Source organism: Leiobunum rupestre, chromosome 3, assembly GCF_980474605.1.
Source record: "Leiobunum rupestre chromosome 3, qqLeiRupe1.1.hap1, whole genome shotgun sequence".
NCBI classification, from domain to species: domain Eukaryota; kingdom Metazoa; phylum Arthropoda; class Arachnida; order Opiliones; family Sclerosomatidae; genus Leiobunum; species Leiobunum rupestre.
The window spans coordinates 28,244,492-28,270,185 of record NC_143386.1 but is presented as its reverse complement, the minus strand read 5'-3'; the positions used below and the strand labels follow the sequence as shown (position 1 = coordinate 28,270,185).

General features: G+C 31.3%; 1 protein-coding gene across 4 annotated transcripts in view; it reads right to left on the bottom strand.

Moving 5' to 3' along the window:
* Positions 1-2,209: 2,209 nt before the first annotated feature.
* The window catches only part of LOC149951346 (uncharacterized), a 468,892-nt gene continuing 445,407 nt past the window's right edge, over positions 2,210-25,694 (bottom strand). For all 4 annotated transcript variants that reach the window (XM_090167985.1, XM_090167986.1, XM_090167984.1 and 1 more), the window contains exon 3: positions 2,210-2,230. The gene's annotated coding sequence lies outside the window, so the exon portion shown is untranslated. The remainder of the gene's footprint in view (positions 2,231-25,694) is intronic.

Below are 25,694 nucleotides of genomic sequence, written 5' to 3'. Positions count from 1 at the left end.
TTTACTTGTAATCGTCATAATATCTTTTTTTAGCCTATCAGCATATGTATATCTTCTTGCGAAGAAACGCTTTAGTAAAAACTCCGTAAAAACCTTCAAACGAAGACCATTTTAATTGGAAGAATATATAACAGTTTCGCGTAGTAAAGACGAAGTTTCGTTCACTGAGTGATAGTTTCCTTCGCGCAAAGAAGGTTTCCGTGGTTTCGAAAGGTAGAGTCCTATTCTTCTTTCAGAATAAGAAGGTTTCATATGGCGGAATTTCAAACTTCACTGGGCGAAGGAAATATTCGAATAGCAAAATATTCGTAAAATGCCCACCTCTGCCGTTGGATACGTCCGTGACTTATATATATCTATAAAAAACACCTTAATTCGATGTACTAAAAAATATATAAAGGTGCAAAATTGGGCTGTAAACCGCACAATTGGGGTATTTTAGATCGATTGGAACTCAATGTTAAATCGTTTTCCAACGAATTGGATTTCGGTCGAATGGGCCCAAAGCAAAATTATTGCATTAAATTACTATTCTTAATTACTATTCTCATGCTCTAAAAGTTTCCCACCGTTAGACGTTAGGGTCCGATAATCGCGAGTCGAATCCATTCTGCAGATAACGATAATTATGAGCTCCTTAATATATACTTTTTAAAAGTAGTTTTTTTTTAAAGTGTACTTACGAGGAGACTACCCAAGGTGATTGTCACGGATTTTGTTGAAACTCGGGGGTAGGTAGACCTTATAGTAGTATGAAAATTACCAAAGGGAAAAGTTGCAATGGGCTTTAGTTTTCCCATGGCAATCGAAAATGGTTTTGATCTCTCAAAACGAAAAAATCTCCATTTAAAAAAGCATTGGATTTTCTCGGTTTCACTTACTTAAATATTTAAAAAATTAAATTTTCAAAACATACCCAAAAAGATGAATTTGACCTATTTTGGGTAAAATTGATCAAGATTTTTGGGTAAAATTGATCAATTTTGGTAAAGATTTAACAAAATTTGGGTAACCGAGATAATATCATGCTTTTTTAAATGGAGAGATCAAAAACATTTTCGGTTGCCATAGGAAAACTAAAACCCATTGCAACATTTCCCTTTGGCAATTTTCATACAACCATAAGGTCTACCGAACTCTCGAGTTTCAACAAAATCCGTGATAATCACCTCGGGTAGTCTCCTTGTTAGTCCACGAAAGTCATTTTTTTTCAGCTTTTTATATTTCGGTCCGTTGAAACCTTCTGCAATTAACTCATAAAAAAGGAATTTTTTAATTTTCGGTCGGTCAGTGCTTTCCTTCGATTGGATGGACTTCGGTACGTTGGACCCCCATTCGATCGGTTGGTCTTCGGGCCATCGGACCCAGACCAAATGCTGAACTGCGAGTCTGCGAAGGACAAGAAAAAAAATGAACAAGAAAATGAAATCGAAGAACAAGAAAATGAAACCGAAGAACAAGAAGCTCAAAGCTTTGAATAATAAATTTAACAAACAATAAATGTTTGTTGGTTGAATATCAAGTCGGGCAGTCTTGAAACTATTGTATAAAAGGTTCCATACACCAAATTGTCTAAAATTGTCTAAAATTGCCTATAATTGAAAGTTATTGTTTGGGTGTGGTGTAATTGTTATTTAATATTTAAAAAACTATTTAATCAATTTAAGTCAATTAAAATATAGCCTTCTTCGGAACAACAGGGCCACTTTAGAATATTACTAAAGTTTTAATTAATAAGCTATATGGAAAAAAATACCGTTTTTCATTATAATTTAAAGAGATTTTAAGAGTTTATAAAGAAGGATAAAACAATGGTGCCGTGGGGAACTTTAAACAAAACGGGACATTTGACGTGGAATGACCCTATTTCGTTCCAAGTAAAGTTTCGTGTACGACTTCCTCGTTGACTCTCGAAGCGAAAACTTTGTACGAACAACTTTCAATTAAATATATTCATTCTCAACTATGAACAACTTGGATTTGCATACTGAATAGAGTTGGTAATTTTCCGGAAAAAATTAAATTCGGAAAAATTTCCGAATTGAGGAACCAGGAACCAGGTAAAATAAATTTGAAGACACAGGATAAATATTGAGGGGCTCTGAGAGCTATTTTAGGTATAACTACTTGTTTTTGTTCAAGACGTAATATCAAATCGAAATTGACCTTTTTCGGGGAAGCAAATTTTATTTCCAGGTTCGAAAGTACGCTCTACAACTTTCTCCTTTGTCTGATGCTTATCGGTAAAAAAATATTTTTCAGAAAACTACAAAATCTTTTATTCTGAAATTAAAGTGTTGGTTGCACGTAGTGATGTAAAATACCCGGGTATTTTTAACGCAGGGTAAATACCTTGGGTACTTACCCGGGTAAATACCCAAAATACATAAATACCCAGGTGTTTATAAACACCTTTAATTTCTTTGTTAATTATTTTTAATTTATTCAATTAAGAATACGGTAATTGAAAAACCCACAAACACATCAAGTTATTCTCATATTAAATATTAATTATTGTTTTTTTACTTTTTTTGCAAATTTTACATAGTAACATTACATATGAGATAACTATTAAATATTATTTATTCATTATCTGGATGATCACTTGAAAGTTCAGTCTCCGCTGCCCCTGGCTCTCCTCAGACTCCTCATCATGACTATTTTATTACCAGGCTTAACACTAACAGTAACATGAGCAATTAAGGATTTTATTCATTTCATGTGGGCCATTAAAACATTTCCTGATATACTTTGTCATTTTGTTGACATTAGAATGTTTGTATTCCTTACAGCAATATATATGAAAGCAACACCTTTATTTTTATCTTTGAATAACTCCCAGGCTAGAAATAAAATTGACTAATATAAAACTGCTTTTAAAAATGTAGTTTGCCCAAATTGCACTACCTAATAAGTCCAAACCAAGCAAAAGATGTAGACAAGGAGGATAACAGATAGCTCCACTCGACCCGATACTAACTAACGCCCTAATCATAAAAACCCTACTTTTGGGTATTTACCCGTGCATGGGGTAAATATCCGGGTAAATACCTATTTAAAAATACCCTACCCACTGGGTATTTACCCGACTTACATCACTCGTTGCACGAAAAATCGATAGTAATAAAAACGAATGAATGCGGGCTTGTTATGAAGCCCAGGACGTTCTCTTTCCAAAAATGTCATTGTCGAAACAAATTTCCAAGCCTAAGTGTATTAACTTTGAGTCCGAAACTGACCTTTTTCGCGCCCCAAAATCCTAAAATAGATAGAACTGAAGTGGAGGGATTCTGGTTACTTGTAGAAGTTTTCCAACCAGAGGTTTTTAATCATAATATTAGGCTTATTATCGAAATAAAAAATATTTTAATAAGAATTTACAAGGAGCCTTCGGTTTCATATCGTTTTTCTACTACGTAGGCTTGTGTATGCCTATTTCAATTACTACTGCGTAGGACTTTTTCCCGGGTGTTAAATCAACCTGCTTTTAATTCCAGATGTAAAGCAATGTATTACAGATAGTGCTCGGAATTACGAACAAGATGAATATAGATAAACCGTATAAATTTCGATAATTTGTTTATTGGATAAGCATCCATGAATAAAGTGCACCTACCTTTAACTTTGGATTATCAAACAAATGAATACCGGATACACGCTTTATCCATTGTCGAAACAAATATAATCCAATTTATTCGTTTAGATAAGAGCTCATGAAATGTTAATAATGGATAAAATGAATGAAATTATAATAGTGGTAATAATAAATGTAATTATAAATGTATTTCATAGTTTACACATAATATAGGTTGTTTATATTAAAAGACGGGAGATAAATAACTCCATATGTCATCTTCAAAACTTATTGTGGCCTATTGAACCATAAAACGTACAAATACAATAAACAGACTAAGATACGATAAGAACGATTTATTCTTAATTTGTTACATTTATTCAATACACGAAGAGAAAAGTTCACGAATGCAAATTTTTTCACGCGGACAAATACATGAAATTAAGTTTTAATACGCTCATAGTACTTAAGATGCCTAAAATTTCCAGATAATAAGACGTACGTAAATTCTGGTACCTTACAATATTCATTTACCTAATTTTAAGTTTAATTTACGCTTAGATTTATCTTTGTTGTCAACTTATTTCAGAAAATTCAAACTGATCCCAGTTTTTTACAAACTCAGTGAAATATTTCATGCTTCACATTTATAATTTTTAAAGCTTTTAAATAATTTTGTGTGGCAATATAAATTTAGTTTGAGGTCGATGCTATCAATTGTTAATAAAAATTATACGTTATTGAGTTTTTATTACTAAACTTGGAGAGACTTATTTTATCAATAATTATATTCATCAAACAATCATAGAAGGGATGATCTGATTTAGAAAGAATTGGTCATATATACCCAGTTAATTTTTTAATCGGAATTGTATTTATACATCGTTGTTTTCTTGTAATAAAATTATTTTAACTCTATTTTAACAAATTCTATATATAATCATATATACCAATATTTGTTTATATACAAATTAAATAAAACATTTTTTACTGTTGGTTAAATATTTATTTAATTATTTTACATAAATTAAATTATAAACATTAAGTTGTGCTAGTTGGTTGAACCGAACCCATGACATCCTCTTTCCGTTTCTTTAAATTTCTGTTTAATAACAAGAAATAGTATATTATGTCAAAACTTTAGGTAAAGTCTTGGTTAAACATACTTCACACTCTACTACTGATGGATAAAATATTCTCTCACAAATCAATTGCGCTATTTTATCACCTCTTAAAATTTTATAATCAACTTACCCATGATTGATTAAAACAATACCAATTGGTCCAGTATAGTCTATGTCAATAACTCCGGCTAAAACATCAATTCCGTAATGAAGGGCCAAACCACTGCGAGGAGCTTTTTAAACATGGTAAATTAAGAACTGATTTCTTAAATTTTTACAACATTATGAAAAATTTTACCAATACGACCATAGGTGTTTTCGGGAAGTAAAATTTTTAAATCTGTTTCTATTAACAATCTGGCTCCAGAAACCAATATATAATCATATGCAGATTTTAAATCTAAGCCTGCTGAAAATTTGGTTGCGCGAACTGGATCGAAAGCATTCTTTGATATTTTTACAAATTTTATTACCATTTAAATCTAGTTCACTTTTATGTAAGAAAAATGTTCAAACACTTGTCTTATTGGAACTACGTCCCCGGAACGAAACAAATTTGTCAGTCAGTGTGCTTTCCTACCATGGAAATGTCACCTTTTTATACAGAATGTGACTGTATGTGTAATACTATTAACCGTAATTTTTTTAATCTGACAACGCCCTATTTTTATACAAAAGAATACGCATGTCTAAAAAAGATAATTAACATTTAACTATACTTAATGTATAATATATCCAAGGTTAGGTTTATAATTTAAAAAATAAGTATAGTTCGTTTTTGTTTTAAATTTGAAATCACCCTTTTAATATTTTTAAAGGATATGTATTTACGAGAATGATGTATTATAATTTACGTTTGATATTAAGTTAGAAGGTTACACCTATTATTTATAATTATAATAAATTAATTATTTTTGAGACATAGTTATTTGATTAATCATTTCTAGAAATGTTTTTTAAAATATGTGACAGTATTAAAAAACTGTACCTTGACACAAATTTGATCAATATTTTTAACTCTCAGCATTCTAATTTAAATTCTTTACTAATTTATATATTTATATTTATCTCACAAAATAAATAAAAACTTGAGAATTTATCTTCAATTAGTTAATAGCAAGATATTTTTGGTTAAAACAGTTATAAGTAAATAGATATATTAAGATATGTAGTATATAAAAAAATACAACTTGTGTAGAAGTCGAATTAAGCTCGGTATGTAATCATCCTTGATCTCAAAACACTGTGCATAAATTTTAATAAAAGGATCTATAGATATTTAATGTATAAGAACTAGAGAGAGAGTATAAAATTAAATAATTTTTTAGGTTTATATTTTACAATATATTCTTATAATTATAGTAATTAACTATTACAAATTTTAGCCTAAAACATAATACCTCATTTTTTAGTTAAGAAGAAAAACTTCTACGAAATAATGTAATTATAATTATTTTTAATTATATCGTTATAATATTTCTAGTTTTTTACAAACATTATTTTTTTCATATTCCTAATAATATCTTTATTGGATGGTTTATTTTGTACAGATTTTTGGAATTGATTTATTTTTAAAATCTTTATAAATTGTATAATTTATTTTGTAATTCTTCGCAAAAATGATTTTATTCGAGTAAAATTTTATTTATTTTAATCTTATTAAGTGGTTTGTACTAGGATGGTATTCGTTACCTATAGACTTTCTGTGGTCGCCTACAAATTTTGTCTTTGGCAAAATAAATATTATTAAATATTATAAAAAATTGTATCTTCAAAAGTAAATTGTTATTGAATTTTGTTTGAAAGAAATCTTACGTAGGAAAATAATAACAGTGGATTTTATAGAAAAAAGATTTATTTACATGTTTTAAATCATTTTACAAGTTTTTTCAAGATTTTGCAATACTTCAATAGAAGTTTCCATTTTGTTGTTGGGGATTAAAATTTGATTATTTTTACAATATTCTTCAAAATAAATAAGTGCTTCCAGCTGATTATCGCTCGGCATTTTCAAATCGTTTGTAAGCACAGGGTTAGACTCCATTAAAGAATTCAACGTTTCTTCAGCCATGTTGAGAATATTCGAATCTATACTTTCTTCTTTACTAGTTGGTTCAACATTTGAGTTCGAAGGTTGAATCTTACCGTCGATTACTAAATCATCGTACCATTCTTGATTTTTTACGTTAAACTCGTTCAAATAATCAATAATTTGATCGTCTAATAGTTCATCTTCGAGTGTGTATTTCTGGTGTTTTGAATTTAAACAATCACACACTCTTTTATTAGTGAGTGTTTTATGCGAAAAACTACATGTTAAATGGTTCATTAAATGTTGCTTAAAAATTCTCCTGTCTAGAAATAGATCTTGACAAATCCAACATTTTTCCTTAAAGGTAAATCCCTCCATACTTTTAAACGCGTGTTTTCGACATGTCATGTCAAAATAACACGAATTATCAACGAGTGAATCGCATTTAAATTCTGGTTTCCCCATAAATAACTTCATTTTTTTAACTTTTAAAGAGGGCGATTTTTGAGACATCTTGCGTTTTCCCATTTCAACTGTGATATAATAAAAAAAATTTAATCGCAATTAGGTTTTACAGTGATATTATACAGCTCAATCGGGCCCACTACCTGTTGAAAAAACAAGGTCAACAAATAACTTATATTTTGAAAAATATTAAATTCCTCAAGGTTAGCAGGTTTGTGTAGTGATGGGGGAAAGCACATTCCAACGATACGAACACCCTTTTTAATATATAAAAAGTACATGTATTTACGATAAATTTGTATTATAATTAACGTTTAATAAGGATGAAAATAATTACAAAATATAAATTATTTTTGAAACATAATTATTTGATTAATTATTTCTAAAGGTGATTTTAAATATATTATATTATGAAAAAAGATTTTACCTTGACTTATTTTTATATAACTTGAAATCTTCGGGGTTTTTAAGTTATGATAATACTAATATCTACACATACAGCATTTGTATAAAAAACTTGAATTTTACCTTTAATCATTAGAAATATATTCGCCGTGTAAACGAGCGAGTTGAATATTAAGAAATACAGTTTTTCTTCAATTTTGGAGATAAAAGTATGTTATTTAGTAATTTTAATATTCTTTAATTATATTTTTTTAATTATTTCTTCATTTTATACAGTGGACGAAACTTCTTGCAAAAATTTGTTAGAAAGAGGTTCTGTTAAAGTACAAAAAGATGGTTTTATTTGTTGTCCTTATTGTTTTGGATATACTGAGTCGTTAGAAACCTATGGCGGACTCCTATATTATTGTTGGAATAAACAATGTCGATTTTACTACCAACCTGTTGTTTTTAGACAAGGCAATTGTTTATCAATGAGAATTCCATCGGATGCATTATTAATCTTTCCTCAACATTTAATTTGTATAATATGTGGTGTAAGAGGAAATAGAAGACGTTCGAGAGATACAGATTGTATAGAATCCGAATATAGTTCGGTATGTATTTATCCTCAATCTAAAAAAAACACTGTGTATAAAATGAAATAAATCTTTTTTTTATAAATATTTCTTGTATTATATAGAGAAAAGTTACATAAACAACAGAGCAATACAAAATAAAATTTAATTTTTTGAAAAAAAAACCGTTTTTTAATTCACATTAAATATATACAACGTTTGTTAGAGCAACCAGTTTTTTTCTCTTTATAACGGGGCTCTGTGGAATGTCTCCTGGCAAAACGTGATCTGCGTTTATAATTTTATTGATTAATTCAATCTGGCGCGGAGATGCGAAACTTGGGTAAAAAATAGAGTAGGATCAATGATACCAGATGATAATAAAAATTTTTGCGTTTGAAAGTGTGACAGTAAATTGTTGAAAAATCCAATCTAGTTTTACAAGGTTGTAATGAGTTGATAAATTCTACGCATGACGATAATTAGGGTGTGGTTATAAAATCAGTTTTACAAGGCTAATGCAATAGATATTATTCTTATTTTTTCATGTCTTCTATATACTTTTTTCTATACTAATATCGTGCTTAAACTTTAGTGTTTGATTTTCTTATATGTTTATTTTGGTAATTGTTGAATATATTAACTGAAATTTTATAAGTACATTTTGTACTAGGTTGTTTAAAAATTGAATATAATTGTTTTTTATTAATTTATAAAAACTTGTTTGAGAAGGATAGGGATAATTAGTTAACCTTAGTTGTATTAAAAAATTAATAATTATTCCCAAAGGCAATATTTTTAAATTTTTAAATATAGGTCAGGCTTAAACTATAAAATCTCAATGTAAAGGATTTTTACCAGGAGAAATCTAGAATCAAGATGTCTGGTGAATTCTATCTAAAGCCTGTAGTTTCTTTGCCCCGATCGTTAAAATTTCTCTCTCTTCGAGTAGTAAGAATGAATAAAACAAACTATTTGTAGATAATTCGAAGAATGTTGTTTAAAAACTGTATTTCTAGAATCTAAAACAGTAATCGAATCATATGGTTCGATTGAGTTTAAATGCCCCTTTTTTAAATATTCCTTTAAGTTCAATCCCTTATTTTTTGTGGCACCCTACGAATCGCGAATTGAAAAATCGCAAAACTTTTGTTCTTTTTCTGTGCATGATAAAAGTTTTAAATGTTATCGTCCAGGAATTGTGTACGATGATTTATTATTCCATTGTAGGGTAATGTTAATCGGTTGGTTTAGTTACGAAATTCTTCAATTATCTAGCAAATATATGCAGATATTTTGTAATACTAGTCAAATTTCGTGGTGGAATCACAAGAATTTAAAAAAGTTTGAGTATGAACTTCATGTGTTAGATCAAATTCAACATGTTGGCACTGTACAACATACCGTTCGATCTGTTTTAATTAATTCAGACATTCTCGAACTATATACTTCCGAAGCGATTAAGACCAAAACCAGTGTTTTTATTCGTGCGATGTTACAGCAACAAAAAAAGTTAAAGAATTCTTGTGGTAAATATTTTTTAGATATATTCATTTTTAATAGATTAATTTATTTATATTTATAAATTCTAGCCCGAATTTCCAACCCGACATGTCATTTTGTACCGAAGAGGAAAAATACCTTCTACGAATTGATGTAATTATAATTATTTTTTATTATACACTTAAAATATTTTTAACATTGTGTTTATATTTTTTAGCCTTCAAATTATTTATACACCCTTCTTTAATTCTTTCTTATTTATTAATTTAATTTGTTAGATTATGTTTTAGTTTTATTTGTAGTGTTTCTTATGTTGTTAAGTATTAAAAAAAATATATTGTTTGAAATATAATAGTTATTAAATATTATAATAACTAATTGTGTTTTACATAGTCCCCTCGGAGAGCTAAAAAATGTGTTGAATGTTCGCATGTTTCGTTTATTTTCTTTCTTTACTTACAAATGCTTAAAGACATAAGATTGGAATATAATCAAAAAAATATTTAAAAAGTGTCCTTCGTTCATTGCTTAAAAAAATAACCGCAAGTCCCCATAAGATACAATTTTGCACGGTTTGAGTCCCCATAATATAGAAATTTAAACGGAGTGAGTCCCCACAACAAATTATTTAAAATCTAAAAATCATATGTTTTAAACAACTTTACGGAAATAAATAGAGAATGTTTACTTCAAATCTGGTATTGCGTGAAAATCTTTAAAAAGTTGATATAAAAATTAAATAAAGTGCCGGTAATAATACTAAAAAAATTAAAAACTAAGAGAATGCATTAGATTAGTTTTATGTATTTTTGGCGGATGTTTTTTAATTTCTTTTACGTTTAATTACAAAAGTAACTAGTATAAAATGTAGCAATGGTTTTCACATTAAGTAATTTTTAATAAAGTTATAATATATAACATCAAACTTAATTACTAGAAAAACCGCAAGTCCTCATAAGATACAATTTTGCACGGTTTGAGTCCCCACAACAGCTTATTTTAGAACGCCCTTTTTGTAATGTTTTCAAATCTGTAAATCATATGTTTTAAATATCTATATGGAAATTCCTAGAGAATATTTACTTTTAAATCTGGTAATGCGTGAAAATCTTGAAAAAAAAAATGATATCAAAACCTAATAAAGTGCCGGTAATAATACTAAAAAAATTAATAACTAACAAGTAAGAGAATGCATTAGATTAGTTTTATGTATTTTTGGTGGATATTTTTTCAACTCTTTTACGTTCAATTACAAAAGTAACTAGTATAAGATGTAACAATTGTTTTCGCATTTAGTCATTTTTACTAAAATTATAATATAAAACATCACCCTTAAATACTTGAAAAACCGCAAGTCCCCATAAGATAGATTTTTGCACGGTGTGAGTCCCCCACAACAGCTTATTTTTGAACGCCATTTTTATAATGTTTTCAAATCTTAAAATCATATGTTTTAAACAACTATATGGAAATTCCTAGAGAATATTTACTGTTAAACCTGGTAATGCGTGAAAATCTTGAAAAAAATGATATCAAAACCTAATAAAGTGCCGGTAATAATACTAAAAAAATTAATAACTAACAAGTAAGAGAATGCATTAGATTTGTTTTATGTATTTTTGGTGGATATTTTTTTCAACTCTTTTACGTTCAATTACAAAAGGAACTAGTATAAAATGTAACAATTGTTTTCGCATTTCGTAATTTTTACTAAAATTATAATATATAACATCACCCTTAAATACTAGAAAAACCGCAAGTCCCCATAAGATAGAATTTTGCGTAGTGAGAGTCCCCATAAGACAGAATTTTTAATATTGTGAGTCCCCACAACAGCTTATTTTTTAACGCCATTTTTATAATGTTTTCAAATCTGAAAATCATATATTTTAAACAACTATATGGAAATTCCTAGAAAATATTTACTTTCAAATCTGGTAATGCGTGAAAATCTTTAAAAAGTTGATATCAAAATTAAATAAAGTGCCGGTAGTAATACTAAAAAAATTAATAACTGAGAATGATTTAGATTAGTTTTATGTATTTTTGGTGGATATTTTTTTCAACTCTTTTACGTTCAATTACAAAAGTAACAAGTATAAAATGTAGCAACTGTTTTCGTATTTAGTAATTTTTACTAAAGTTATTATATATTAAATCAATCTTAAATACTAGAAAAACCGCAAGTCCCCATAAGATAGATTTTTGCACGGTGTGAGTCCCCACAAGATAGATATTTGAAGAGTGTGAGTCCCCATAACAGCTTATTTTAGAATACCATTTTTTTAAAATGTTTTCAAATCTGTAAATCACATGTTTTAAACAACTATACGGATATTCCTAGATAATATATACTTTCAAATCTGAATGATGAGTTTGTTCTAAATAAAAAATTTTAACATTAAAAGTTTTTGCCTCTAAATTATCCTCTAAAGAATAACTTTGATTAAATATAGAGTTATTTATTGATAACAGAAACGAAGTATTGATTTAAAACTGAAAAAACTGCGATAAGAACATTTTAAAACTCATTTTCAAAAGTGCTCAACCACAATTTTTTTAGGCTAGGGCTTAAGCCCGTTGCACACTGGACAGTTGCTCGTCCTAGCAATCGTTGCTGGTACCGCCCACGTTGCTCGCAACAATTATCGCACACTACAATACTGAAACGACGAATATCAAAACAAATGACTGCGCGCGCATCCGATGGTGTTCCTGTTTTCTATAGTAGCTACCAGCTAGTGTGCGATTCTCCGAAAATAAAGTCAACGCCAGCGCTAGCGTTCTTTCGCGCTGACGACCAATACGTGTTTTGAAAAAAATTGGTATCCGGCGCCAGCGTTAAATTTAAAGCGTTACTTGCACGATATTTGAACACATCAATCTAATACTTTCTAAATTATTATCAGACTATAAGAAATGTATATAATCAATATTTTGTAAAATAAAATTTATTTTAATATGTTAAAACTAATATAATTAAAAATGTGAATTTTGGAAGTTGGCGGGAAGGCGTGGCTAAAAGTGACGTAGAGTGGTTTTAGTCACATGATTAGTGATCACACTCACGAGAATGACGAGATGTTTTGCCGCTCGTCTGCTAGCCTAGGCTGTCTGTCGAACGTTTGATTACTTATTATAATTAATAGCTATGAGCGATTCGAGTGAAGAATCTATTTATTACTCGGATTTGGATTCGGATAGCGCAGTATCGGATTCAATGCAATCTGATGAAACCGGTTCAGAAAATTCCTTAGATCTTTTCGCTGAAATAGGCATAGCGGATGAAAATATTGGCGAAATTCACGGTATATTACCCTATCAATTTGAACCCTTGGCCTTTACTGAAGATGAAGAAGATAATGAAATAATTCAGGAGGAAAACGAAGCCAATAATGAACGATTGCAAAATATTGATTATATACATTTCTTATAGTCTGATAATAATTTAGAAAGTATTAGATTGATGTGTTCAAATATCGTGCAAGTAACGCTTTAAGAAATTTTTCCAGTGTGCGACGGGCTTTACGCTGTTTTAACGTGATTTCATAATTAAAAAAGTGAATAGTTAAGTCATTTGAATATTTGCTACTTGTGACGAAAAGTTGAAATTGGTTTTCCAGTACGAAAGCGCGAAGTTTTTCAAATAAAATTCCATTTACAGTTGTTTTGTTAAAAGCGAATGAGGTCTCCGCAACTGCAAATTTGACTTGGTGTGTGTTTTAAAATATTTCTTAAACATTATCGCCATCTTTTGAGAAGGCTAGATACTAAATTAACCAAATTATTCGCTTGTGAGGACCTGACGATAATAATGTTTATTTTAGGGAAAAACGTATACTAAAAATAAAAAAAGTTTTTTACAGAACCTGAAGTGTAGTTTTCTACATTTTGAAGCGTTTAAATCAATAGTTAGTGTAGGGAGCTGTTGGCTCGCGTGGCATGCAGGGCTGGCCACCACCCTCCTACGCGTTGTAACCCGGCCACCTGAATTTAAGGCTTCAAAAGTCGCTTGATGACTTAGGCCTAAGGTGGTGCCTTGGGTATTAGCCTAGCTGATTATTATAGTAACTAGATTATATTTTATCCAAATTAAGGAATTATTCTGTGGGGACGTGTGTAAGTCCCCACAATTTAGTAAATCCCCATAACACGTAACAAATGTTGGCGTAGGTCCCCACAGTCTATTACGTACAAGCACACACACACATGGACGACACCAGCCTATAATAACTCGTATACTATATATAGTACACGATTCATAAAAATGCTCAAATTGCTTATATTTAGCCCTCATTACTCAAATTTATCGATTTCAAAATTACGTTTTTGTGCGTGACTGTACCTTCACATTGTAAGGCATAGTAGACTTATTTACCAGCTTTTATACCCTAACATGGCGGCTTATTTCCACGATCAAAATTAATTTTAAGATCCCCTAATTGCTTATATCTAGCTCCCATTACTTACGACAAAAAGTGAAGGTTAAGTTTTATTTTTTTCAATATTTCTAATTCATTTTTCAATATTTTTTTAATAAAAAAAAGGTGGTTTTAACTATGGATTTTTTCGGTGGTTAAACCAGTCGGGCTGGTTCTTGCCAACCCTGGCAGAAGCACAGCTCAGCAAGATGAAATTATTTATATACCAAATTTATCTTATGTATATTACGTTCTTTAGAAATCAGAGAGATATATATATTTTAATTCTGAAATTATTTCCAGATTTAATAGAATAATATTTCATTTACAAAACTGAGCTAGCAAAACAAGAGTGTCAGAAACTGATTTTTTTAGAAAACACCATCTCTTAGTTTAAATATTAACATGATAGTTAAATAGTGGCGCGATAAAACAAATAATCATAAAGTAATATTTCAGATTTGAATGAAGAAGCTCAGTGAACCAAAAGAGAACCAACCATTAAAATATTATTATCATTGCTATGATCCAGTACACTCACGAGTTGATTGTACATTCCGCGATTCCAAATGTCTCACGCGCACCTCGTTCGGACAATCTTGGTGATCAGCGAGAGCGCTTCGGATGTTGTGAAGAGAAAGCCAGTCACAGTTCGTAACCATCGAAAGCAACTGAGCCAGATCCTTCTGCGGCTGTCATCGACGATCAGTCAGTTCATGTTACCGCATCGTCAGCATAGAGCTACCGAATCCAAGATCTGTCACCACAGACCAATTCGTTTTTCGTAACAAAAGTAATCTCGTTGAATTGATGAACGAGAACCGAAGAATATCAGAAAAGCCAGGATGACTTGAGATACGTCCTATTTAGTTGAGAACAAGTACAAAGATGGAATTAATATTATAGAAAGACCAGGTGTTTCGTAAGTTTGGTTCTAAAAATCAGAAATTTGGTTCTTCGAAACCGCATTCGACCTGGACGAGAGTGCCCGCGTGCATTGAGACACCCCGGTTGTTATGCTCAGTTGGCCGATATCTCAACTCTTCTAATTTGACGACAGACGGAACACCAACAAGCGCAATGAAGTCATAAAGGGGCTCTTCTTTTTGATGGCCCTGATATCGACTGAGAGTTTTCTATTGCCAAGATCCACTTCCCTCTAAGCGGGTAGGGTCGCGGTTTGGAACGCGTCAGGGTCGACAACTTCGGCTTGTACGAGGTGGGAAGAGAAAAACAACGTCTTTCGTAATTTTAGTTCAAAATTTGGAGCTTAGGTTCTAAATCGGGGGGTTAGGTTCTAAATCACGATGTTTCCTTCTAAATCGGGAGGTTTCATTTTTCTGAACCACATTCGAAAGTTCTTGTAGAACAAAAATTGAGTTCTACAAGGATTGTTCTGAATCACTTTTATTTCGTTCAAAATGAAATTGGAGTATATTGATAAAATAAAGAGTTTCCACTATTGTACAATTAAAAATATTTATTTACAAACACTACAGCCGTTTCGAGACGACCCTCGCGTCTCTTCGTCAGCTGTATACTAAAACGGTCTTAGAAATTTAACACGAAGAAATTAAATATTGCGGGTGAAAGAACATGAAGCGGACAAAAAACATTAGCATTAGCTGAACATATGTCCGAACCCGGCCACGACAAAAAACAGAGGAGGTCGAGCTTATGAGAAGCCTAAACCATCGTATTAAACTCAACCTAAGGGAATCAATAGAAATAATTAAGTTAAAAAACCACGATCTACTAATTAATCGGGAAGATGGCCCTCTACACCATTAAATAATACCAATATGAGTCTGTTTTTTAAACATTTACATTGATCGAGTGCCTCTGTATATATATTACCTCTACGAGGGGACAAAGTTTTAATTCAGTTTGATTGGATATTTCCTTACTGTAATGTTTTTGTGTAGGTTGTGAATGTTGAGTTCGTGTTATGACGGTAGTGGGTGTTGAGTTTGTTGTGCTTGTGTTATGATGGTTGTGGATGTTGAGTTCGTGTTAGGACGGTTGTGGGTGTTGAGTTTGTTGTGTTTGTGTTATGATGGTTGTGGATGTTGAGTCTGTTGTGTTTGTACGGGAGTTTTCTCTCCAACTTCTTCTTAATGACTTTGGGACGGACCGAGTGCTGAGTGTTATGCAACCTCTCAACGTCCAATGGCAGGGCTTCCACCGATTGTACACGGTATTCGTCTTAGTATCAATTTGCGATTTATTGGCGCCGGCCGGGAATCGAACCCGGGTCTGCCTCGTGCAAAAGATTTACTCTAACCACTCAGCCACCAACGCTTGTTAACTCTCAGTGTTTTTCTTATTGATCGTACGGGGTGACATTTGAGTCGGGGTCGGGGTCCGGGTCGGGGAGAGAAAAAACCCCGATAAACCGGGTCGGGTCTGGTCCGGGTCCGGGTTTTTTGGAATTTTTATTATTAAGCGTTTTCTAATTTCAAAAGTGACGAGAGTAGTCGCTTCAACGGCCGACTATTTAAAAGTAAAAGTAAAACCATAAGTGTATAATATTTTACAAAAGTGTGATTACGCGACCTTTGTAAATTCGAACGAGAGAAGTCGCCGAGAGATAAGGCCACTGGCTTGCCCCTTCCTTCGCCGTTTTGGTTGTAGGCTGTAGCTAAAACTAGCTAAGCACTCTCTCGGGAGTTTATTATTTTTTTTTATTTGTAAAACCCGACTAAAAAAAACCCGACCCAAAAATTTAACAACCCGACCCGACTCGGGTTGGGGTTGAAAACCCGGGGATCCCCGACTTACCGGGTCGGGGTCGTGGTCCCCGTACGATCACTATTTTTTCTAAAAAACAGCTTTGGCGAATGTCCTTTACAAAGTTATAACGTTAGGTACTATAATTTATTCTACATAATTTTAAATATTTGTAAATTATATAAATCTTATATTTAATAAAATATTTATAAATTATATTAATATTTTATTTAATCTTATATTTATAAATTATATTAATCTTATATTTAATTAAATATTTATAGAATATATTAATCTTATATTTAATTAAATATTTATAGAATATATTAATCTTATATTTAATTAAATATTTATAGAATATATTAATCTTATATTTAATTAAATATTTATAGAATATATTAATCTTATATTTAATTAAATATTTATAGATTATATTAATCTTATATTTAATTAAATATTTATAGATTATATTAATCTTATATTTAATTAAATATTTATAGAATATATTAATCTTATATTTAATTAAATATTTATAGAATATATTAATCTTATATTTAATTAAATATTTATAGAATATATTAATCTTATATTTAATTAAATATTTATAGAATATATTAATCTTATATTTAATTAAATATTTATAGATTATATTAATCTTATATTTAATTAAATATTTATAGAATATATTAATCTTATATTTAATTAAATATTTATAGAATATATTAATCTTATATTTAATTAAATATTTATAGATTATATTAATCTTATATTTAATTAAATATTTATAGATTATATTAATCTTATATTTAATTAAATATTTATAGATTATATTAATCTTATATTTAATTAAATATTTATAGAATATATTAATCTTATATTTAATTAAATATTTATAGAATATATTAATCTTATATTTAATTAAATATTTATAGATTATATTAATCTTATATTTAATTAAATATTTATAGATTATATTAATCTTATATTTAATTAAATATTTATAGATTATATTAATCTTATATTTAATTAAATATTTATAGATTATATTAATCTTATATTTAATTAAATATTTATAGATTATATTAATGTAAAATTTGATCGTGATCAGGAAATGAATTCGGGTCGCATTGTAACAATGCGAATAGTTCACCGCCGAGCCATTGACTTCCTTAAGGTAAATTTTAAAGTAAAGGAACCATTATGATAAGGCGGGTTCTTTTACTAAACGGATTAATACAATATCTGTATATATTGTTAATTGAACTTTGTTTTTTTAATTTTTAAAGTCTACATTTTTTACATATGAAATTTTAAAGGTCAAATCTTGTTTTAAAATATAAAAAGTATCTGGGTTTCAGGCAAAGTAAGGGATTTATGTTATTTTTAGTGATCCAGATAACGTTGTTTTTTGTCTATTCTTGGGTATTGTTGGTTTTTTAAGTTTATTTTTCGAAAACGTTCAGTTTTAGTGGAACCTTTAAAGTGGTTACATCGTGGCTTAAAGCTTATCCGGTTTCATTATAATAACGTCGAAAATTCGTATTTGTGAATGGTAAGGTGTTGCGCTTCTTGATTTTCTATTTTCTGTTGCTTGGTTTTGAATTAATTTATTACTTGACTGCGTAATAATATTTTTCTATGAGCTATTTTGATCCTGAAGTCTGATTGATTGGGATATTATTATAAATTTTTTCTATTGTGTTGAGCTTTTGGGCAGTATTGTTGGCTTTTAATTATCATTTTGGTGTGAAGTGGTTTAAAGAAGGTTTTTTGTGTTGTTATTTCGTAAGCGAGAAAAATACAAATACCCTCTGTAGATATTTATTTCATTAAAATTTGCTTCGTATTACATTTAACTGATAAACTTGTTCTGTAAATAGGGTTAAATTCAATTGTGGGTTGTTCTAGTTCGTCTAACTCACTGTTTATAATATTTTGAATAAAGTAAACTCTGTTGTTTCGTCTCAATTATTTTAATTATAATTAAATTGTTTACCGTGCGGGATAGAACCGGGATTACGTTTTTAGAAAATAAATCTGAATTGCGGAGATATATCTTTAAGGGTTATCTCGAGAGATTAATACCACTAGGGACAATTATTCCGAGGAGAGGTATATTTTGGCTTGCCAACTTGTTTTCAATATGTAATTTTTTGTCGGGTTTGTTAAATTTAAAAAAAATATTACTTGTCGCTGCGATTTTAAGACCGTTTTAGCTTGGATTAAAAATGTGTTACTGGATATTGCACTCCGGGAATTTGGTGATTTTCAAAAGTCTGAGATGCCGCTCGCGCCATCTATCGGATTTTAGCGTTTGGTGATACAAACAAGGGGGCGTTTTAGGTTTAAGGAATTAAACAGCTTGGATCAAAAACGTTATATCAGTTTTCAGTACGTTAAAACGTAATCAAACTTCTATTCTTTCGTATTTATAACGCACTGTAAGATTTCATATAGTCTTAATAATTTTAGGTATGAGTTTCAATGGCTGGAATCAGTTTTTAGGAATAAATCATAATGATTCAAAACTTGATTAGATTTTGGATTGTGACACCTCTGAGTCAACTTTTGATGAAAGTCAAAGTGAATAATAGGTAATTAAAAATGAGCTTACTTTTAAATGAAAGGGATCCGGAAATTCTTTTGATGGTGCTTTACCCCCAACAAAGGGTTTTGAGCATATATGTGTATTTCTTGTGATGTTTTTACATTGGAAATCTTTCCTAACTTGCCTTAACCAATTGAACCATTTTTGGAAAGTTTCTGGTGTTCTTTTTGGTTTTGGGAAAGTGAAAAAGGATACCCCGAACATATGTGGTTTCCTATCATACCTGGAGTCGCTGTTACATTTGAGATAAACACAGTGCTTAGTTCTTCTCATTATATTCAATTTCAAGTTAGCGCAAATATTTAAAATCTCTGCTAATATCTATATTTACCACAAAATATTCATACCAACAAGGATAAGGCTTAGGTAATCAAGGATCTAAATGGCGAAGAAACCAGTAACTTTTTCAAATCACTGCACGTTACGAGTAATCGCGCATGCACCGAGATTTACTTGTATCACCGTTTCCATGACAACCCCACCTCACCCCGATTTTTTTGAGCCATTCGTAAGGCGCCAGAGAATGCATTGGGGAAGATAGAGTGCAATATCCACTAACACGTTTTTAATCCAAGATTTTAGTATACACCTGACGAAGAGACGCGAGCGTCGTCTCGAAACGGCTGTAGTGTTTGTAAATAAATATTTTTAATTGTACAATAGTGGAAACTCTTCATTTTTATTTTTATTGTATGTACAAGCGAGCCGGGAACAATTCTTTTAAAATTGATAAGAAAAAGCAATCAATCTTGTTGAATTTATGAACGATGTCTGAAAAAGCCAACACGTCTTGGAATACTTCCTAATTAAAAACATGATATTCAAAGGACAGAAAAACCAACTGTTTCGTGAGTTTGCTTCTAAATCAGAAGTTTTCTTCGGAAGCGCGTTCGACCTTTACAAGAATGTTCGCGTTCATTGAGACACCCTCGCTGTTATCTTCAGATGGCCAATATCCCAAATCTTCTTGTTTGCCGACAGACGGAACACCCACAAGCTCCATGAAGTCGCAAAGGGGCTCTTTTTTGATGGCGCTGACATCGACTGCGAGGCTGTCAGTGCCAATGACCACTTCCCTCTTTATGGGTTTGGTCGCGCTTGTACGACGTGGGCAGGGTCGGGGATTTCGGTGCAAGATTGAATCTGTTCATTTGTCACGCGCCGTAGCTGCGCCGAACCAGACCTAACTCCCCATTGACGACAAAGGCTCTCAATCAGCCATGGTCGTGAAGGTGTTCTGTGTCGTGGATCTGGGTCATGACTGGTCGAAGCGCCACTTTGGTTTGCGGGAAGACCATGAATTCGAGGTGAGCTCGGAGGGTTCTTTCCGTGGCGAGGTCAAGGTCGCCAATTGGGTACTTTTGTATCCTTGCCCACTGAACGTTACGCGCTTTTTCCTGGTGAATTAAATTTATCAGGTATCTTACCCGGTATCCACGCTTGTACATTCAGATGGTTTCTCTCTCGTGTGAGTTATTTTGTGGGCATTCAAACAGTTCTTGAATGCAGATGCGTAACTACACTGGCCACATTGAAAGGGTTTCTCTCTTGTGTGAGTTATTTTGTGGGAATACAAATGGGATTTTTGAGTGATGCGTAATTACACTGGTCACGTTGAAAGGGTTTCTCTCTTGTGTGAGTTATTTTGTGGGAATACAAATGGGATTTTTGAGTGATGCGTAATTACACTGGTCACGTTGAAAGGGTTTCTCGCCCGAGTGAGTTCTTTTGTGGTCAATCATATAAATCTTACGCGCAGACGCGTAATTACATCGGTCACATTTAAAGGGTTTCTCACAGGGTTCGAATTAAAAAAAACCCATTCCAAAAAAACCCATGGGTTTTTTTGGGTATTACCCACTTAAAAAACCCACTTAAAAATCCACTTAAAAAACCCCATTCAAAGTTTTGAATTTTAAAAAACACGAGTGGAAACTTTTTAGATATTTATTATCTTAGAAATTTAAAAATATTCTTACAACTTGTAAAGAACTTAAAAAGACTAACTTACTCAGAGTAAGATTATTATTACTTTTATTATCTAAACAACCTTATATCTCAATCTTTATAGAGTAATGGCACTGTGACGTCCTAGTACGTCACCCATGCTCTTTCCTATAGATTAAAAAGTTGCGACCAAAATGGCGGCCATGGCCAAAGCTACAGCGTGTTACTACTCTATTAGACTATTATCCTATTACCAGTGTTTTGGTTCAGCGCGGAAATATCTATAGACTTTCACAAGTTTCATTGCCTTTTCACATGTAAAATTGTAAAATTAAATTGTTATTATATTTAATAAACATAATATATTTAATAAACATAATATATTTAATAAACATAATATATTTAATAAACATAATATATTTAATAAACATAATATATTTAATAAACATAATATATTTAATAAACATAATATATTTAATAAACATAATATATTTAATAAACATAATATATTTAATAAACATAATATATTTAATAAACATAATATATTTAATAAACAATAATAATTTAATAAACATAATATATTTAATATTTTTATAATAAAAAACCCAATAAAACCCATAAATACTCAATAAAACCCGAAAAAACCCACTGGGCTGGGTATTAAAAAAAAACCCGGGTTTTTTTAAACCCTGGTTTATCACCCATGTGAGATCTTTGATGGGTAATTAAATTGCTTTTTTGCGCAGATGTGTAATTACATTCGTCACAATCGAATGGTTTTTCACTCGTATGAGTTTTTTTGTGGGCTAACAAACTGCTTTCTGAGTGCATACGTAAGTACACAGAGCACATTGAAATGGTTTCTCGCCCGTGTGAGTTCTTTTATGGCAATTCAAATAGCTCTTTTCTAAACATGCGTAACTACACTGGTCACAATGAAATGGTTCTTTGGTTGGTAATTAAATTGCTATTTTGGGCAGATGCGTAATTACATTGGTCACATCGGAAGGGTTTTTCACCCGTGTGAGTTCTTTTGTGGTTAATAAAATAGTTTTTTTCGCGTAGATGCGTAATTACATTGGTCACACTGAAATGGTTTATCTCCGGTTTGTTTTCTTTTACGATCAATTAAATCCACCCAAAAACCATTCGGTTAAAAATTGCAAGGTCCTTTTAAACAAAAACGTCACGTCCTACATTACTCTAGGCCATTAAAGTAGTGAAATCAAATAACGGGCAAGATCTGTAATTATATTCCCATAAACGTCATAAACTGGACTTATTTATCGACAAGTGATGTGCTCTGAAGTAATATGCTAGACCTTGCGCGTCCTAAGTGTTTTACTGAGTTAAAATCCTTTGTACAACCATTTATTAGCTTAGCGGTAACGATTCTAATGATACAATATCAGTTAAAACGTTTTCTTAACAATGTATAAAGAGTGAACAAATCAAAAAATTTACAACATAGCGGACGAAAGGCAAGCATCAATATCAAGAATTAGTTCCTTAAAACGATGTAGATGGCAGCATTACCTAATCACGGGACCATTTCAACCTCCCGACTTTAAAGTTTTCTTTCGTTCTCGCAAAATAAAAACACTCGAGAAAATTACTGAAACTGTCCGTACTAGTGGTACTCGAACTTTTTTGTACATAATCGATAGGTGACGGTTCGACTACTGAAACTGGCAAATTACTGAAAGCAGACAAGTTGTTTACTGCAGTGACGTAATTACTGCAGTCACCAACTTGTCTGCTTTATTTAATGTAAGTTAAGAAGAAACCACCTATGGACTGTGAGAAGGATGATAAAATACGCGAAAAGGTATTTTATCATGCTTTATTTAATTATGGTTTTAAGGTAAAAGAGTAAATTTAAACAAAGTAGATAATGTATTTCGATCTAAACAATATATTTGATACACTGCGATTCTAATATTAGCCATTCTCTTTGAAATGGTTTATGGTTGTACAAAGGATTTTAACTCAGTAAAACACTTAGGACGCGCAAGGTCTAGCATATTACTTCAGAGCACATCACTTGTCGATAAATAAGTCCAGTTTATGACGTTTATGGGAATATAATTACAGATCTTGCCCGTTATTTGATTTCACTACTTTAATGGCCTAGAGTAATGTAGGACGTGACGTTTTTGTTTAAAAGGACCTTGCAATTTTTAACCGAATGGTTTTTGGTTGGATTTTACGCCTTTTTGTTTATAACAATAGCAGTGAAGTTATTATAATACCTTCAAACGTAACAAAGCGGAAATAATATTTATAAACAAAATTGGAAAGTGAACTTTCACCTATTTAAAATATTGAGAACTGCCTAGCTCTTTCGCCAACATTGTGTACGTTTAGATATTGTTTACGTTAATTTTTTGAAAACGTGACGTCATTTTGCTCTTTAATTCATTTTTTAATGTTAATAAATAAGCTTGTACGATTGTTATTAAACTATACACGTTTTAAACTGTGTTTATTACTCATTGGCATCATTTACCGCCCTCTGGTGGCACACTGCCCACCCTGATACTGGCGAGACACTTCGAACTCACTGCACCTCTTTCACTTAGAAACAACCTATAAATCAGTAACATTGGAATGATTAATATATTGCCCTAGGACAAGATCTGTAATTATATTCCCATAAACGTCATAAACTGGACTTATTTATCGACAAGCCCTATGGCGGACAACCCCACCCTGACACTCGCAAGACTATTGTTATCGAACTCAGCGCCCCTTTTTACCTACAATCCACCTATAAATTTGTTGCATACATAGTTTCCAAGTATATCCGTCATAGCGGGCATTTTAACCTTTAAGACTATTTTTTCGAACACAGCGCCACTTTTTCACCTAGAATCAACCATCAAACCTTTTGCATTAATTTTTTTAAATCGCTGATCGCTCCGGTTTAGTACTTCTTATGTGTTTACTACTCCATGGTTTCGTTATCGACTCGCTGAACTGTACATTTGTCACCATAGCTCAAGAACTATACTAGATATGAACTTCTCCTTCGGCAGGACACAATGGGAGCTTAATTTGAAACTGTATACGAAATTTAATTTAAATCGGTTCAGTAGTTTTTGCTGTAGAGCGGTCTGCGAGGAGAAGATGGAAGAATAGGAAGAAGAAGAAGAAAAATTAAGCCTTACTTTGCCCCATTACTACGAAACGTCGCCTCAACCCTGTTCGATGGAATTAGTATATGTTTGTCGCGTGCCTGTAACCTTTCAAACGATACATCACTTGTTTTGATACGTCCTATAGTGTTTTAGATACGAGGGGATAAAATCGGCTTCATTCTGACTCGAGATAATATAGCAAGTGCCCGGGTAGGTGCTCTACTCTACCGGACCTTGCATAGGGACTACCGTCCCTTTTGATTTCCCGTTATGTTCGTGGGAAAAAAATCAGTGCACTTGTGTTTCTTCCCTTCGCGGCTGCTCATTTTGCCAGTTTCAAACTTTACGTTTTGCGCGAAGTCTCTTTTGGTTGATGAATCTGTCTCGCTGCTACCAGGGCCCCCACTCAAATTTTCAATATTTTTATGGGAACAATAGGATTATATTTCTAAAATTATAGGACTTTATACGACTATTTTTACAAAATGATAGGATTTTATAGGACTATATATGCTATTTAATTTACTAGCTATATGCATTTAAAAACGAAATCTATATTTAGATAAATAAATTTTTGGTTTTCACTTAAAAAATACGAACTATTTAAACCATTTTACCACAAAAATATACAATAAAAATATATAACTAAAGTGTAAACTAAAATGACTTGATATAGGAATTTATCCTATAGCTAAATCTAGCAATTTAACTGAGTGGCGAGATTTTAAATGTGCAAAATATCAAAATTATAGGATTTCATATAGGACTTTTTTGGGATTTTGCTAAAAATATAGGATGTTATAGGACATTTTTTAAAATATAGGATTTTATAGGAATAATAGGACCTCTGTGGTCCCTGTGCTACGATTGGGAAGATATTAATCATTCCTTATCGTTTGAAGACCACTGTTATAAAGGCCTGAACAAAATGAAATTCCAAGATTACCAATCAACCCTGATCAAAGTGATTTCTGAATGAAATTGAATATTGTTGGCTAGGATCAAATGTACCAAAGTCATGCATTTTAATTGTATTTTAGACTGTTATGCATGCTTTAGGTAGATGATGTCACAGACGCCATATTGGGAAAAAACAGGTACTGCTGGTAGTCCCGGAAAGCCAAAGAGTTTTTGGACAAGTTTAATTCAAAAACCACCCAGTCGGGCTAGTCTTGAGAGCAGCGCGAA